Source organism: Mus musculus, chromosome X, assembly GCF_000001635.26.
Source record: "Mus musculus strain C57BL/6J chromosome X, GRCm38.p6 C57BL/6J".
NCBI classification, from domain to species: Eukaryota; Metazoa; Chordata; class Mammalia; order Rodentia; family Muridae; genus Mus; species Mus musculus.
In genome coordinates this window covers 160,292,887-160,310,648 of record NC_000086.7, presented here as the reverse complement: position 1 = coordinate 160,310,648, position 17,762 = coordinate 160,292,887, and the positions used below count along the sequence as shown (strand labels likewise).

At 42.0% G+C, this 17,762-nt stretch overlaps 1 pseudogene; it reads left to right on the top strand.

Moving 5' to 3' along the window:
- The first annotated feature begins 419 nt into the window (after positions 1-419).
- Gm15196 lies at positions 420-1,719 on the top strand (annotated as a pseudogene).
- The last annotated feature ends 16,043 nt before the right edge of the window (positions 1,720-17,762 follow it).

Sequence of the window (17,762 nt, the reverse complement as noted above, 5' to 3'; positions counted from 1 at the left end):
CCATTATAGATGGTTGTCAGCCACTATGTGGTTGCTGGGAATTGAACTCAGGACCTCTGGAAAAGCAGTCGGTACTCTTAACCATCTCTGCAGCCATCTCTGCAGCCCTGTGCCAAGATTTTAACGTAATGTTTTCCACCTTAAATTTCAGCCCTGCTTAATATCTGCTTAGAGTCAGTCTGGAGGACTTCCTTTACAAAACTTGTAGAGACTGCAAATGGTTTCATGTGGGGCTGCCATAAGGGCATATGCTCAGAAACTCACTATGTATGGTTTAATATTTTAATGTTATGATATTGAATTTCTTGATGTTTTTATCTTTGAATTTGAGAGTGTTGTTTTTTGTTTGTGTTTCTGGTGTGTGTGTGTGTGTGTGTGTGTGTGTGTGTGGGTGGGTGGGTGGGTGGTTTGTGCTTTGTTTTGATTTGCTTGAGATAGAGTCTCCCTACCTTGTCCAGGCAAATGTCACACTCCTGGGATCAACCAATCAGAGTAGCTGAGGCCAGTTGAGGATTATGATGCTTGACTTAATTTGTTCTATCTGTGAAACTCTGCAGAAAATGGAGCAGGAGTTTATGATTTGGAGCCAAGCCCACCCTCTAATAGGTTTTTTATCATGCCCTTTCTCTGTCTTATGACTTCTGCCACCATCTACCTGAGGCAGTATCAAGTAGAACAAATAGAATGTTGTGGGAATAGCAAAATGTGGAGTCAAGGGAGAGGTGCCACCTGGTTTAGCATCAGAAATGTCAGGGTGGGGGGAGTCAAAGCAGGGCCTGAACCTCACAGAGTCTTTTTGTGGGACATATCCACAAGTGTTCCTGTTTTAGTCTGACAGCACAATGGTGGGTTCTGGGGGCAACTTAGTAGGTAAGCATGGACCTCTAGCCTGCCCTAATCTAGACACAGAAATTTGAATTCCATGAAGGTTGATCTGTGGGAGTTGTAGGTGTAGGCTATGGGGAGGGGGATAACTTTCACACCTGAGTTTGGATACTGAACGTTGGTGTAGTTGCTAGCAAGAGGAACCTGGAAGGTGATGAACAGATTCTCAAGTGCCTGTGGAAGGGTTGTGTAACATTAAAGAACTAAGAACATGGTAGGGACATTTGGAGTGGACACAGTGGTTACCGCCTCAAAAGAGAAGAATTACCACACTAATGGCTGGAGTTCTGTGCTCAGTATTTCAGAGGCCTCCAGGCAGACTACAGACTATGAAAAAAGGTGCAGAATCTCTCATCTGTACAGAGTGGATTTGTCACAAATTTACCAGATCAAGAATTCCAGATAAAGTGTTTCTGCCTAAGCCTGAATATCATGAAAAATACGGTGGGGACCCCCCAGAACCCTCATAAACTGCACATTGTTACAAGAATAAGAAGTACAAAGAGGCGTCCAACTGGGAAAGGATACCATCAGAATGCTCGGATTACAGAAGGCACACAGCCCTCAAATTCACAAGAACATTCTGTCAGTGAATGCAAAGCTGAAAGAGGTTAAACCCTTGATACACGTCCAGCCCCTGAAGCTGCCACAGGGACTTCCCACAGAAGAGACCATGTCCAGCATGTGCCTCAAGGGCACTGAGGAGTTGGTCGTGTAGTGGCATCTGAAGCCTGTGGAGCAGGAAGCGAAGTCCTGACACCACACAGCTTCAGCTCACAGATGCACTTACTGAGGAAGCCATTCTTATTTTTTTAATTTATTTTTTTATTACATATTTCCCTCAATTACATTTCCAATGCTATCCCAAAAGTCCCCCATACCCTCCCCCCCTCACTTCCCTACCCACTCATTCCCATTTTTTTTTTTGGTCCTGGCGTTCCCCTGTACTGGAGAAGCCATTCTTATATTAAAGTATATGTTAATCCAGTCCCCTCCCCACACCCCCCCCCAAAAAAATCAACAACTAAGAACACTGTTAGGAAGAGGAAAAGAGTGGAATTAAATGAAAAGTTTTATATCTTACTGCATTATCTCACTGCTTATTTTTATTTTGTGTGTATATATGTTTCCATATTCATGTCTGTAGGCACACATGCATGCTTGATGTGGACCTGTAGCTCTTCGATTGTCATATCTAGAGATCTATCTGTGCCCTCTCAGCACTGCAGGCAGGAGCAGCCTCCATGTCCGGCTTTTCTCGTGGATGCTGGAAATCTGAACTCAGGTTTTCACACTTGTACAGCAAGCCCTTTGCCCCAGCTTTTAAAATACTTAGCCCTGACAATTATGAAATTAGCTCCAACTACAGAAAACATCTGCAAAAACATAATTCAATAGTTAAAATTAAGGTAAATACTCACCATCTTGCCAATGGTTGTCCCAGGGGGTGAGACAGTTTCCACTTGTCTACATATATACCCAGCACAGTTTGAAGCCACCCTCTCTGTAAATATTTTGCTCCTGTGTTCTATTGGCTGTGGCCTACTTGTTGCAGGCCACTGTAAGATCTGGGAGGAAGGTTTTTTATTTTGGTTTGGTTTTTTATTGGATATTTTGTTTATTTACATTTCAAATGTTATCTTGCCCCCCAACCATCTATCCCATCCCCCTTTCTTGTGAGGATGTTGCCCCATCCACCCACCCACTCCCACCACCCCGCCCTCAAATTACCCTACACTGGGGCATCCATCAAGCCTTCACAGGACCAAGGTCCTTTTGGATGGAAGGTTTTAGAGTTCTGCTTTCTGCTGTTGCTGAACTTAAAATTTAAAAATTGAAATCTCATGGTTTGGCATGTAACTCCCTTGGGCTTCTCTCCAGCTCCCAACAGCATGCCTGCCTTGAGCATACATTGTACTTTGCTTATCTGCCTCTCCTAAGAATCTGAAAACACACCCACTAACCAACATTAAGTCTAACTATTCATAATGAATGAAAACACACACATTTCCATAGACAAGTCGAAACAAAACCCTGTGAGGTCAGGCAGTGGGAGTGAGGGAAAGAGCCTTGTGCTTTGAGAAGGTTAGACGCATTTCTCAATCCAAAATTTAAGGAGTATAATAAACTCCAAATGAACTCGAGTCTCAGGGTTTGTGAGCGGCTCGGGAAAGAACTGTTGGGTTATCTCAACTGTGCTGAACATTTTCTTCGGCTACTCCCATCACCAGCTGAGCTCATCAATCTTGGAAGGCAGCCTAGGATATCTCATTCGGCTGTTTGAAACTGGTGATGTCAGAACGCATCACTCTTACTTTTTCACAGAGAATTAATGGGTTGGAAGTCCACTCTAATAGTCTTAGGATCCACAGCCCAAGAAGAAGTTGGTTCTGGACAGTTGCCTGGTTGTATCCAACACCCTCCAATGCCCCTGAGTGCTGGTCCATCAGTGTGCATTATGAGGCAGACAACAAAACCCACCAATGATGTATTGAAGGGCTTGCTAAGTTTAGAGGCATCCATTAGTGGATTCTTGTCTTTAGTGAAATGGAAGTTTGTTATTTAGAAATTGTTTTGAATTATTAATTGATGTAGAAATAAGAAATTCTTTGGCTTGACACCAGATCATCTTTAGTCTATAAAAATCACTCTGTCTGTTGCATGGTGACGAAACGCTCTTTCTGTCTTTCTGGAAGAGAATTAACCAACTCTTGGGTATCTTGTAAAGTAGCAAACAAAGCTCCCTTTAAGTGAGCTTGGTTTAGTTAGGTCTACAACTCTGCCCACAGTGTAACAAGATCATAAATCCTATTGCTGGCTGTCATACCTTCTCTTGGTACCTTTAGTTCTAACACTAATTGCTTCCATTTCCCTTGTACTTGCTATAAGCAATAAATCGCATTAAACAGTCTCTATGTATTCTTTTATCTTCATAAACATCTCATGAGCCAAATACTATTATTCCCATTTTATAGACCAGGAAACTACCATCCAGATTTTCAAGGGTTAAGTAACTTCCCTCAAGTATCAGAGCCTTTTAAGCATAAAGATGACCTTTGCCTTTTAATTTTACTGGTCTCTTGCTTGTATATTATGGAGATCAATTTTGTGTTTTTATGGATTTGTGTGTGTGTGTGTGTATATCTGTGTTTCTTGTGCTTTTTTTAAAATTCTGGCTTGTTTATTTGCCTGTTTGTTTTCTTTTTTAAATTTTTTATTGATTATTTTATGTATCTACATTTCAAATATTATCCCCCTTCCTGGTTTCCACTCTGAAAACCTCCCTACCCCCTGATCCTATGAGGGTGCTCCCCCACCTCACTGCCCTAGCATTCCCCTATACTGAGGCATCAAGCCTTCACAGAACTAAGGACCTCCCCTCCCATTGATGCCAGATAAGGCTACAAATGCAGCTGTAGCCATGGATCCCTCCATGTGTACTCCTTGGTTGGTGGTTTAGTCCCTGGAAGCTCTGGGGGTTCTGGTTGGTTGATATTGTTGTTCTTCCTATGGGGTTGCAAACCCCTTCAGCTCTTTCAGTCCTTCTCCTAACTCCTTCATTGGGGTCCCTGTGCTCAGTCCTATGGTTGGCTGCAAGCATCTGCATCTGCATTGGTCAGGATCTGGCAGAGCCTCTCAGGAGACAGCTCTACCAGGATCCCGTCAGCAAGCAATTCTTGGCATCTGCAATAGTGTTGGGTTTGGTGTCTGCATATGGGATGGATCTCCAGGTGGGGCAATCTCTGGATGGCCTTTCCTCTACTCTTTGTCCCTGAATTTCTTTTAAATAGGAGCAATTTTGGGTTAAGAGAAAAAGGAGTTGAAGGTGTGTGTGGGGGGGGGTAGGGAAGTGGGGAGGATCTGGGGAGAGGTAGGGGATAGGAAATTGTGATAAAATAAATTTTAGGAAAAAATATTTTCAACTAAAAGAAAGTATTCCATAGGCTTGCCTACAGGCCAATCAGATGGGAGCATTTTTCTCAGTTGAGGCTCCCTCTCCTCATATGGCTCTAAATTTGTGTTGAGTTAAGAAAAAACTTTCCAGCACAATAGGTATTCGTTTTCAACTTAGGAAGTCCACTATGTTTCATTTATTTAGGGTATTTTATTGTGCATATTTAAGCTATACGACGTTTTAACAAAGTTAAATAACTTTCACAACAAAGCTAATTAATATCCTTTTAAAAATGAGCAGGGACTTGTCTTTATATCAACTACAAACTCCTAAAACCAGACTCTAGGGCTTGAAAGAAAAAGTGGAAAGGCCAGATGAAAACTAACTTACAATTTCACCTTCAAGTAGTAAAATACAGACAATCTCCAAACCCTGCAGACCACACTTGTTCAGGAAAAATACACACAAACAGACACACACACACACACACACACACACACACACACACACTTTGGGGAAGGGGTAGATGCATACATATGTACAGACACAACACCCTTTGGCCATTCATAGCAAGGCAGTCATCAGACAAGTGAATTTCGATGACCAAACCTTTCATGCTTAGATCCACATTAAAAAGAAGGTAGCAACTGGAAATATGCTCTGTGTAACCAGTTTACAAAGGTAATAACATTCCCAGCGGAAATCAGATGTTCAGCACCATTCAATTCAGAGTTTTACCTGTGACTATAAAACCATGAATGTCTAAATTCTGCAAAGTACATAGCAGATTTTGAAAAAAAAAATTATCTTGATGGAAGTTTTTCTCCCTCACTAGCTTCAGTATCCATGTTGAAAGGCTATCTTCAGAAGTACCCCAATGGTTAGTTTGTCTTAAACTCTTACATGTCCACACCTGCTTGAGCTATAGGCTCCTTCTTGGATGGCAGACTCAACCTTGGCTGTCAGAGCACTAGAGCATAAAAGAGCATAAAGCACTGGGCTTAGCTTCCCTGTTCAATTACACTGCCATTTCTCTCCCATGTGGGTCTGTCTCTGCTCTTGGACTTGCTCTTTGATCTACTGCGGAATGTGGAGAGCAGATTTTGATTGCCCTATTGGCCTGGAAGCACTTCTAAAGTTCAATTCATACACTAGATTCCTGGATTGAGGAAATTTTCTTTTTTCTTCTTGTGACATGGCCTGTAAGTATCTTCCTGGGTCTATGTGGGCTGGGCCTGACCTAGCCTATCCTTATGCACACAGAGGACAAGCAGCCTCCTCTTCTCTTCCATCCCTGCTTGTCGCTTTGCAGTATCTCCTCTTTTTTTTATATAAGCTCCTTGTTCACAACTATTCTTAGAACCTTCCACGATGCCTGATTGTATAGAAGGTGGTAAGTATTTGTTGAATAATTTACACTTATTATATGTCTGGCAACGCTGTAAAGAGTTAATGCATATCAACCTCATTCTGCTTCTTTTGGGCATTTTTATTAGATATTTTCTTCATTTACATTTCAAATGCTATCCCCAAAGCCCCCTATTCCCTCCCCGCACCCTGCTCCCTAACCCACCCACTCCTGCTTCCTGGCCCTGGCATTCCCCTGTACTGGGGCATATAATCTTCACAAGACCAAGGGCCTCTCCTCCCATTGATGGCTGACTAGGCCATCCTCTGCTACTTATGCAACTAGAGACACAGCTCTCAGGGTACTTGTTAGTTCAGATTGATGTTCCTCCTATAGGGTTGCAGACTCCTTCAGCTCCTTGGGTACTTTCTCTAGCTCCTTCATTAGGGGCCCTGTGTTCCATCCAATAGATGACTGTGAGCATCCACTTCTATATTTGCCAGGCATTGGCATAGCCTCACAAGAGAGAGCTATGTCAGGGTCCTGTCAGCAAGACCTTTCTGGCATATGCAATATTGTCTGGGTTTGGTGATTGTATATGGGATGAATCCCTAGGTGGGGCAGTCTCTGGATGGTCTTTCCTTCCATCTCAGCTCCAAATTTTGTCTCTGTAACTCCCTTCATGGGTATTTTGTTCCCCATTTTAAGAAAGACGGAGTATCCACACTTTGGTCTTCCTTCTTCTTGAGTTTCATGTGTTTTGCAAATTGTATCTTGGATATTCTATGTTTCTAGGCTAACATCTGCTTATCAGTGAGTGTTCTTTTGTGATTGGGTTACCTATAGTTATCTTTCTCTGTGGGGAGCGGGTGTGGCGGCAGTCCCAAAGGCGCCAGAGACTGCAGCTAAGTCATATGACTTGCACCTGACTTCCTCATATAAGACACAAACATCTTGAGTGCTGCGCAGGTGTACCAGGATACAGGTGAATCCAATTTGGTGGAGATTTGCCCCTGCTGCCCTGATTAGCTGAAGCTGCGTGCCTGGTGAGGTGGCGTGGCCTGCTGTGCGTGGATGTGAACTGAGAGTATATAAGAGTGAGAGGCCCGGGTTAGAGGGAGGATTATTATTCGAGAGAGGATTACTATTAGGGGGGAGATATAAAAACAAGGGAGATATAAACAAGGGAGATATATGGAGAAAGAAGAAACAGGACTGAATAAACGTGTGCAGAAGGATCCTGTAGCAGCGTCGTTCTTCCTGGCCAGTTGGGCGCTCGCAACAAGTGGTGCCGAAACCCGGGACAAGAAACATCTTCAGGCATGAGCGAAGACCCCCTACTACAGGGAGGATTCAGAACTGCATAACAGGGAAGAAGGGGTTAATAAAGTGTTCCCGTAAAACAGACTGTTGAGAAGGATCTGGCGTGGATTCAGAACTCTTCAGCTGGGGAACGGTACTGATGAAGAGAAAGAAGAAAGATGAAGACGGAATAAACTGCTGTTAGAAGGACTGGTGGTCACATCGTTCTTGCTGGTCGAGAGCAGGCGCGACAATTGGTGGCCCGTACGGGGAACCGACTCCCCCACCGAGTTCAGAACTTTCAGCAGTCAGTGGTTGCCGGCAGGGTAAGTTCGCGGTGAGTGAAACTTGCGACCCCAGGAGTTTGGGAAGGACCTGGGATAAAATAGAGGTGAGCATAAAGTTGCCAAGAAGTAGGCACAAAGTAACCCAGGAGTTTGGGAAGGACCTCGGATAAAATAGAGGCGAATATAAAGTTGCCAGGAAGCAGGGTTTGGGACAAGTTAAGGTTCCTGGTTTTGGGACAAGTTAAGGTTCCTGGTTTGGGGACAAGTTAAGGAACTATGATAACCTCAGTGTAGTGATCAATAGATCCTCGCTGTGTAGTTATGCTTTTTTCTCCCGTTGACCCTTTGTGGGTAGGTCTGATAGTTTTGGTCTTGTTTGTTCTGATATATGGACTCTGTTACTGTTTGAAACTGTGTGTAGAGGCAGTCAAGACAGGTCAGAAAATCCTTACAGAGCAACAAGAAAGTATGTCGGAAGAGGAAAAGGGCTTAAAAAGAAAAAGGAAAAAGAAAGAAGACACAGTGTTATCAGGTGGACAGAAAGGACAAAATAAAAGAGCCGAGGCGGAGGAGGAAGGCGAATTAGCTTCTGTGCCTCCTCCCTATGCCTCCTCAGCAGTGAAAACTTGACTCTCATATTGACTCCCCAGATGGTCACACAGGTGATTGAGGTTATGGTCTCATCACCACGAGGTATTGTGTCCATCCCCCCTGGGGATCGACCAGATCAGGTGTTGACGTGGGCGAGAGGGTCTGTTTGTGTGTTTCCACAGGACCAGACAGAACCTCTTTGGGTGCCGGAGAGATTGGTGAGACGCTGCAAGAATGAGGCTCCTGATCCAGTTGCCCCTGTGGATGTGGTGGATGATCCCACAAGCACAAAGGATGGAGCTGAGATGAGAGATCCTTTCGGTGTTCCAGAAGCCGATACCAGCTCGACATGACGTTCAAATTTTTCCACGCTTTTTGATCCCTGAATTCCCCTTAAAGAGATAGCCCCTCTGGCTATCTATCCCTTGCTTCAGGGAAGATGAGCGGGGATGAGAGCCCTGGGATGTATGCTTGTTATAGTGTGTGTGTGTTTTGTGTTTGGCACATGTGTTAGGTGCAGAGTGTGCGGCCCGCACTTTCGCCATGGTAGCGTAGGCTTTTGCTGCAGTGGAGGCGGGACAATCTCCTCAGATTTGGTTTGCCGCTCTAAAAGAAATTATGCTGCGTTATGCCGTGGGGTGCGAGGCTAAGCACTGCACAGAGGATAGCTTGCTGTTGGCATCCTGTGGAAGGCATGTCTGATTGCATGAAGGTTCAGTGTCCTAGTTCCCTTCCCCCAGGAAAAACGACACGGGAGCTGGCCAAGACCTCTCTGGGTGATGAGCCTAAGAGATGGTTTTGTGTAGGGCCCCTATGCTTGCACACTGGGGATCAGACCTCTACCTTCACCCATGAGGCTTGCTTGCAGCAATTAAGATTTGGCCATAGATTAATCAACATCCTGGCCTTTTGATGCACCTGCCGCAAGCAAAACACAATCTCCCCAGGAGTGGCTTGGCATGATTGAGAGGTAGTCAGTGATAAGACTCCCTGGGCATGTCACCAACCTAAGACAGGGATCAAACCAATGCTGTTTGTCACCCAAGGACGGGTAAGGGGCATGGCTGCGGGGGGCTATCTACAGACATTCTCTCTGCCAAAAAAGAAAAAAGGGGGAATTGTGGGGAGCGGGTGTGGCGGCAGTCCCAAAGGCGCCAGAGACTGCAGCTAAGTCATATGACTTGCACCTGACTTCCTCATATAAGACACAAACATCTTGAGTGCTGCGCAGGTGTACCAGGATACAGGTGAATCCAATTTGGTGGAGATTTGCCCCTGCTGCCCTGATTAGCTGAAGCTGCGTGCCTGGTGAGGTGGCGTGGCCTGCTGTGCGTGGATGTGAACTGAGAGTATATAAGAGTGAGAGGCCCGGGTTAGAGGGAGGATTATTATTCGAGAGAGGATTACTATTAGGGGGGAGATATAAAAACAAGGGAGATATAAACAAGGGAGATATATGGAGAAAGAAGAAACAGGACTGAATAAACGTGTGCAGAAGGATCCTGTAGCAGCGTCGTTCTTCCTGGCCTGTTGCGCGCGCGCAACACTTTCTCTTACTTCATTACATGATCCTTGAGAACAGACAGTATGCTCATTTCCTGTTCAATGTTTGGCACAAAGTAAATATTGATTAAATGGCGACACATGGCTTGCTTAGTTGTTTTGTTTGCTTGCTTTCATAGATTAAAGCAGTGGTTTTTAAAATAAAGAAAGCAAAACAAGACCATGTGAACTGTTAAACCTTTTCTTTATGGGTTAAACAGGCTGCTTTTGAATAGGGAAAGTCAGGAAAGTTGCTGTCACAAGCAAAAGACAGAGCATGGCATGTGTTGAATTTCCAGAGGTCTCCTTTTGGTATATGTCTGGATGCAGTGCTTGGGGTCCTTGCTTACATGTGCTGGAGTCATTGTCAGTAGATTTGAACCCACAGGTCACCTTCCCAGTATGAATCTAAGTTCTTCTAATCTTCTGAAACTTATTCAGCAAGGTCAGTCTGAAACAGATACTCAGACTGGGCCAGGGGTTCACCAGCACTACAATAGATGGCTTCTAGTTCTTTGTACTGATTACTACAGGGTTGCCATTCCCTTTTTCATCAATATTCAGATAACGTGGATTGATTGGATACATTGCTTGAAAGTCTGTTCCCACTCTGACAGCTTCCTTATTGTTAAGCAACAATAGCTTTTGCCAAATCACTATGTTCATTTCATTCATTTAGATGTATGGCAGCTATTCATTCTTCATTCCCAGATCTCTTAAGGCCCTTTCACTATCCTGCTGGATACCATGATGAATATGGTTCAAGGCTATATTCTTGAAGTCCTATTTCTGAATCTACATATTAGTATGAAGATTCATGTTTCTTAAGTAGGGAAGGCTATAGGCCCCATAATTGAAAACTTGCATTTAAGCTGCATCACAATCAAGTTACCAAATTGGTTCCTTTCATTAAAACTCTACTACTGCTAAGTTTCATCTCTTTTTCTTCCTTTTGTTGGGATGTTTTTACAGTTTTTAAACAGCAAATTACCTTTGCTTTGTGTCAGACTTACTTTGAAAAGTTTCAAATGAATAACACTTTCAGTAGCCAGTTCTAAGGCATGGGACTTCAAAAGATACCAGGCTACCCCCTGTTTTGTTTTCAAGATTATTCTATACAATGTCTAGATCTCATTAATCTGGAAACGTCTTACTAGAGCAACTTCTCTGCTGGCAACACTCACTGTGCCTCATCATAGGCCAGATGTATTCAAAATGTGTCAAAAAGTAGAGCACTCTAAGTAGATCACTCAAGGAAACACCAATTGCTTCTCTGTCTTGTAATATGTTCTCATAGAAAATTCTAATATTGCTTAGTCCATTCAAGTCAGGCATTCCCTCCCCAATCCCAAAGAATTGTTTCTGAGAGAATATGGGATTAGTATTTTCTAGTCAGTAGTTTGAGACATTGATAGGTTAAAACTTGAAAATCAAGGGTTATGTTTTTGGAAGAATCGGGAGATCCTACATTTTCTCTTTCTCTTGAGGAAGGAAGTTTTGACAAGTTGTTAAGGTATTAGATCACAGAGACTTCTTTACAAGATCGTTTTGCTTTGCTGTTTAATTGGTTGGAAATTCAGGAAAGGCTCAGTTAAACAACCATCCCTGGGGTATGAACACTCTGATACCGTCAGTGGCTACTCTTGCCATCAGAAAGTTAGCAGGGCTTGACATTCATGACGACTTGCTCACAGGTTTAGTGGTCGATCTTAGCCATAACCCAGGAGTTCAGTTGGGGCAATCCACTGGAGCACCAATACAAGATTTTTCCATGTGACCTAGACTTCTCACAGCCAAGTGACTTGGTCCCAAGAGGGAGGCATTAAGAGAACAATTTATTCAAATAGACCTATGCCAAAGCTGCAAAGCTTCTTCTGATATGGTCCATAAGTGTCATAGAGCAACATTTCAGCCTCACTCACACTATTACTTCCTTTTTTTGTAACTCAATCAAAATCTTTAATGAATAAAAGACAGACAGTGTAAGTTTTGTGCTCATTGTCCGTGTGTTGCCTCTTAAGTCCCTTGCTAGCAGAAGGTATTTTTGATGCAGGAGGCCACCAATATTAGGATTACCCCAATCTTTCTCTGCCAGCTGGTGATACCCTTGGACGCAGCACACCACAGCTCTCCATGCCAGGGCTCTGCATTCTCACAGCGTTTTCTTAAATCCTCCTGTTGCTCCTCAGTACTGTGCTGCAGTTCAGATTTGTAGAAGAAGACCCAGGCATCCCCCAGATCTGAGTCAATCTTCACGGTGCAATGGAACCACTCCTGAGCCTTGGTGATCTTTCTTTCACTCCAGAACAACTTAGCCACAGCTAAAAGAAAGAGATGCCCATGAACATACAAGAAGCCTACAGAACTCCAAGTAGATGGGACCAGAAAAGAAATGCCTCCTGACACATAATAATCAAAACACCAAATGCACTAAGCAAAGAAATATTATTAAGAACAGTAAGGGAAAACGGTCAAGTAACATATAAAGACAGAACTATCAGAATTACACATGACTTCTCCCCAGAGACTATGAAAGCTAGAAGATCCTAGGCAGATGTCATACAGACCCTAAGAGAACAAAAATGCCAGCCAACCCAAGCTACTATACCCAGCAAAACTCTCAATTACCATAGACAGAGAAACCAAGATGTTCCATGACAAAACTAAATTTACACAATATCTTTCCATAAATCCAGCTCTACACTACAAAGGATAATAGATGGAAAACACCAACACAACGAGAGAAACTCCACCCTAGAAAAAGCAACAAAATAATCTTTCAACAAACATAAAAGAAGGTAGCCACACAAACATAATTCCACCTCTAACAACAAAAATAACACGAAGTAACAATCACTTTTCCTTAATATCTCTTTAGCATCAATGAACTCAATTCCTCCCAAAATGACATAGACTAACAGACTGTATATATAAACAGGACCCAGCATTTTGCTGCAAATACGGGTACCTCAATGACAAAGACAGACAGTACCTCAAAGTAAAAGATTGGATAACAATTTTCCAAGCAAGTGGTCCCAAGAAACGAGCTAGAGTAGCCATTCTAATATCAAATAAAAATCAACTCTCAACCAAAAGTTATCAAAAAAGATAAGGAAGGACACCTCATAATGGTCAAAAGAAAAATCTACCAAGATGAACTCTCAATTCTGAACATCTATGCTCCAAATGCAAGGGCACTCACATTCACAAAAGAAACCTTACTAAAGTTCAAAGCATACATTGCACCCCACACAATAATAGTGGGAGGCTTCAACATCTCACTGTCAGCAATGGCCAGATCATGGAAACAGAAACTAAACAGAGACACAGTGAAAATAACACAAGTTATGAAACAAATGGACCTAACAGATATTTATAGAACATTTCATCCTAAAGCAAATGAATATACCTTCTTCTAAGCACCTCATGGTACCTTCTCTAAAATTGACCATATAATTGGTCACAAAACAGGCCTCAACAGATACAAGAAGATTGAAATAATCCCATGCAGCCTATCAGATCACCACAGATTAAGGCTGGTCTTAAATACCACAAAAACAATGGAAAGCACACATACACATGGAAGCTGAACAACACTCCTTTTTTGAACAATGATAACTTGGCCAAAGAAGAAAGAAAGAAAGAAATTAAAGGCTTTTTAGAATTTAATGAAAATGTAGACACATCATACCAAAACGTGTGGGACACAATGAAAGCAATCCTAAGAGGAAAACTCATAGCTCTGAGTGCCAAACTGGAGAGAGCATACACCAGCAGCCTGACCACACACCTGAAAGCTCTAGAACAAAAAGCAAATTCACCCAAGAGGAGTAGAAGGCAGGAAATAAACTCAGGGCTGAAATCAACCAAGTAGAAACAAAAAGAACTATACAAAGAATCAACAAAACCAGGAGCTGGTTCTTTGAGAAAATCAACAAGATAGACAAACCCTTAGCCAGACTAATCAGAGGGCACAGAGACAGTATCCTAATTTACAAAATCAGAAATGAAAATGGTGACATAACAATGAAATACATCTAAAGTAATTATTTTGTCTGTTGAATATTAACAGATGAAAATATTAAAATCACATTCTACAAACATCATGGAAATATTATTGATAATTTTTCTCACTGTGCTTGAAATTAGCATTTTCTTAATGTTTAACTTCAAATAATTTTTGCTATTTTAAAATTTTTAAAATATACTTACTGATAAAATAATTTCATTACTAGGAACACTGATAATCTTTTTTAAGTAAGCTGATTTTTAGACAAAGTACAGATATATAGTGCATTTTAAATTCTCTCTCACTATGTCAGGTGGTATCATATATGTGCTTTTGAACATATTTCTTAATGATTCATTTTTAATATTCTATGCTATTTTACTATGCTTAAATCCCTAAAAATATTTTATATGTTTTGAAACAATTTAGTATTCAATGTTAGATGGAGGATCCTTAGTTATGAATAATATTAAATATTCACTAGTGGTATTTTTAGGGTATGAAAGGATATGAATATAGAAGTTTTTGTACAAATTTTTATGTATTACTTGAGTCTCAAAATACTCAATATTATTAATATGTTTGATGTATAAAATGCATTTAAATAATAAAAAATATAAGGAAAAAAGAGTCAGAGACAACCCGTTCCCCCTCCCCAATCTGCTCAGCAATGTTAGGGGTCCCACAAGAATACCAAGCTACACAACTGTAACATATATGCAGAGGACCTAGGTCAGACCCATGTGTACTCCCTGATTGTCACTTCAGTCTCTGTGGGCACCTATGAGCCCAGGCTAGTTGATTCTGTGGGCTTTCTTGTGGTATCCTTGACCCCTCTGATTCATTACATCCTTCTTCCCCTTCCTCAGGATTCTCTAGGCTCTGCTTAATGTTTGGCTGTGGGTCTCTGCATCTGCTTTCAGAAGTTGCTGAATGGAGCCTCTCTGATGGCGATAGGGCTAGGTTAGTATTATTCATAACTAAGGGTTGTTCTATGCATAAAGGAGAATATCATTGGGCATCATTTCATTGACTGTTTTTGTTGTTTTTTGGTCAGTTGTGTTTGGTTCTATCCTAGGTTGGGCTATCTAGCCCCTGGTTCCTGACCATCTCATCCAGGGAGTGCCAGAGATGAGTTCCCCTCTCATGGCATGAGCCTCAAGTTGGACCCGTCATTGATTGGAACATGGTGACTGAATGTACCATTTTCCTTTGATCTTGGCAATTCCTTTTATCCAGAGATCACTTTTCATCACAGACCTGATGGTCATTTTTCAAATACCACTGAGATTTGCTGAGCTAACTACAGTGGCTTATGTCTTTTTGCCCTTCTTACGCCAGCAAAACTAAACCACAAGGAAGAGAAACACACTGGGAAGCAAATTCTGAAAAGCAGAACCAGTTTTCACAAGGCCTGCCTGAACCACCTCCAGTGCCAAAAAACTATTTGCACAGAGTCACTTGCCAGTGGGGCATTTAATATAAAGGGACTGTGTTCGAAAAAATCATTCTTTCTGTTGTTTCATTTGTTTTCATGAGACAAAGATCTTTCTATGTAGAGTAGGCTGGCCTCAAAGTACCTCTTCCTTCGGCCTACCAAGTGCTGGGATAATAAATATGAGCCACCATACCTACCTGATGAAAGTTGTCTTTAAAGTGATACTTTCATTATAGAGGCATTTCTTTCTTGGCCTTCTATTTTCCACTCTTAAAAAGAGAGTATATTATTTTTTATTTATTTTATTTTTTAATTTGATGTTTTATTTATTTACATTTCAAATGTTATTCCCTTTCTTGGTTTCCCCTCTGCAACCCTCCTATCCCATCCCCCCTTACCCTGCTTCTATGATGATGCTCCACCACCCACCCACCCACTCCCATTTCACCACCCTAGCATTCCTCTACACTGGGGCATCAAACCTTCACAGGACCAAGGGCCTCCCCTCCCATTGATGCCACATAAGGCCCCTTCAGCTCCTTCAGTCTAACCCCTAACTCCTCCATTGGGGTCAGTTCGATGTTTGGCTGTGAGCATCTGTTTTGGTCAGGATATGGCAGGGCCTCTCAGGAGACAGCCATATCAGGCTCCTGTCAGTAAGCACTTGTTGGCATCCACAATAGTATCTGGGTTTGGTGTCAGCATGTGGGATGGATCTCCAGGTGGGGCAGTCTCTGGATGGTCTTTCCTTCACTCTCTGTTCCACTCTTTGTCCCTGTATTTCCTTTAGACAGGAGCAATTCTGGGTTAAAATTTCGGAGATGGTGAGTGGCCTCAACCAGGGGGTGGGGGGTGGGCGGGGATCATACCTAACCCCTGGATATGGTCTCAACAGGTTCTCCCTCCCCTTTGTGGGGTATTTCAGCTAATGCCATCCCCGTGGGGTCCTGGGAGGCTCTTGCTTTCCTGGAATCTGGGACTTCCTGGTGCTAATCCCAATTCCCCATCCCCCATTGCTATACACCTCTGTTCAATTTCCTGACCCTCTAAACATCTCCTCCCATACATGATTCTTCTCCTCTTTTTCCCCTCCCACTCTTCTCTTCCTCCCAAGTCCCTCCCACCCTCTACTTTCCTTGATTATACTGTTCCCCCTCCTAAGTAGGACTGAAGCATTCACACTTTGGTCTTCCTTCCTCTTGAGTTTCATGTGGTCCATGAGTTGTATCACGTGGAGTTATTCCATGGAGAGCATATGTTTTGATCTCTGGAATATGTTACCTATGTATCAGTATTATAACATACCTGTGTTTAATAAGTAAGATGGCAGATAGAAAATTCACATGGTCTTTATAGTACTAGTTAATGGGGAACAGCTTTTAAGTTTTCTGGTTGTCACATTTAAAAAATATGAAAATCGGGTATCTTTGATTATATATGTATGTATGTATGTATATTCCAATAGATCCAAAATATTATCCTTTTAACATTCAACCAATACAACATGATTTTTTTAAAAGATTTTTTTTATATAATCCAGGCTGGCTGAACTCTCCTGATCCTGGTGTCTCACTTCTAAAGTGCTAGGATTGCAAATGTGTGCCTTCACTCCAGGCTAACATAAAATTATTTGTGGAAGCGTTCATAGATTGTATATGAAATCCTTGAAAGGCATGAGCTTATTCTGATGTGCTTGATTAAATTCTAGAAAATGTAAAACTTTGTAGAAAAAAAGAGAAGTCAGTTATTCAACAGGACATTCTTGAATTCATCCCCCTATAAATGTTATATTTATGAGCAGAACCTCCTGTTCCCTCTTAATGATTTGTTAAGTCCCAGAGCAGTATCGAGGTAAGCAATAAACTCCATCTCAGAAGCATGAGATAAACCCCAGTAGAGAATAGATTAGTTCACATCATCATTGAAGGTATGGAGACTAGGACTCTCCGGTATTTATTGCTACTTATCTCTTGAATCAATAGTTCTTTTCTATTTTTAATGTCTTACTGCCATTAATCTCTTCTCCTGGCCATGTTTCTTGCTCAACCAAAAATCGTGGATGGATCTGATTGGTTTTTTTCCCTAGGGCTTTTGCCCTCTGTAGGAGCAGATTGTATTTCATTTGGAGGGTAAGCCATGCCATGATTTAAAGTTTGGCAGGGTGTAATATTTTTAGACAAAAAGAAATATTAACTTTCCAGTTCATTGCATGGGGAATGGACCTGAATAGTAAGGGAGGATGTGGTGGCACATACCTGTAATTCAAACATTTTGGAGATGGAAGCAGAAATAACATGAGCTCAAGACTAGCCAAATAAAATAAAGTAAGCATCAACAGTAAAAACAACAACAAAAAACCCCACTGAACTTATACTCGTTATTGTGTTAGAAAACAGCAAATATGTCAACCATGTGAAGTGTATTAAAGATGTTCACATCATCGTGCAACTTTATATGTCTCAGCG